We start from the raw sequence: 832 nt of genomic DNA, 5'->3' as shown, positions 1-832 counted from the left end.
GGGATGGTCACTCCACAATCCCTTCTCCTCCATTCTCCTCTCGGGATCTTGGGCATGCACACACACGCGCCTGGCGTGAGTTTTAAGCCACCGGGTCCGGGACACGAACCGCAGTCGACTACGTGGGAGTCCAGCGACATAGCCATTACGCTAACTGCTGGTTCCCATTCTCTCTGTTCTTAATTGAGACTCTTTAATTAAACTTTGTACTTTTTCATTATACTATGTTGCTCAAAGCTACAGTTTCCTCCCTTTCATTATTTTTCTGAATTCTTTAGCATGTCTTCATAAGACAAAAAGAGGCCCGAGACTAAAATGAAAAAAAAAAAAAATAGGAGGAAAATTTACAAAAATTTCTTCAAATTTCAGGTTGACATTTAAGCACCAGGGGTTTAGGAAATTAGCTACATATTCTCCAAGTCATAACTTAATATTCCAATGGAATTATTGTTATGCATACTCTTGACTATCTTATACCTTGATTTTAACCATGACAGGATAAATATAAAAATATAATATTTATTGGCATATGTCAAATATTAAACAAATTTTTATGTAATTTATTGCATGCATATGTTAAATAATAATCTAGCAAAAAGAAAAAGATAATTGTCAAAATGTTAAAATGCATTTAAAACACCTATACCAGACAAAAACATATTTCAGAAATAATAATGGATATCAAAATCAGTCTTAAAAAAGTGTAACACAAAAAAATTGAGAAAAGAAGCAATTTTAACAGACCCTTATTAAAAAGATTAAGAATGTGGATGCTCAGTTCCATTCGCAGTTACATATATTCAAATGAAAATGCTAATTGAATATTTTTTCA

This window comes from Tupaia chinensis, unplaced genomic scaffold (genome assembly GCF_000334495.1).
Source record: "Tupaia chinensis unplaced genomic scaffold, TupChi_1.0 Scaffold146302_1, whole genome shotgun sequence".
Taxonomy (NCBI): domain Eukaryota; kingdom Metazoa; phylum Chordata; class Mammalia; order Scandentia; family Tupaiidae; genus Tupaia; species Tupaia belangeri.
This window is presented reverse-complemented; position numbering follows the sequence as displayed.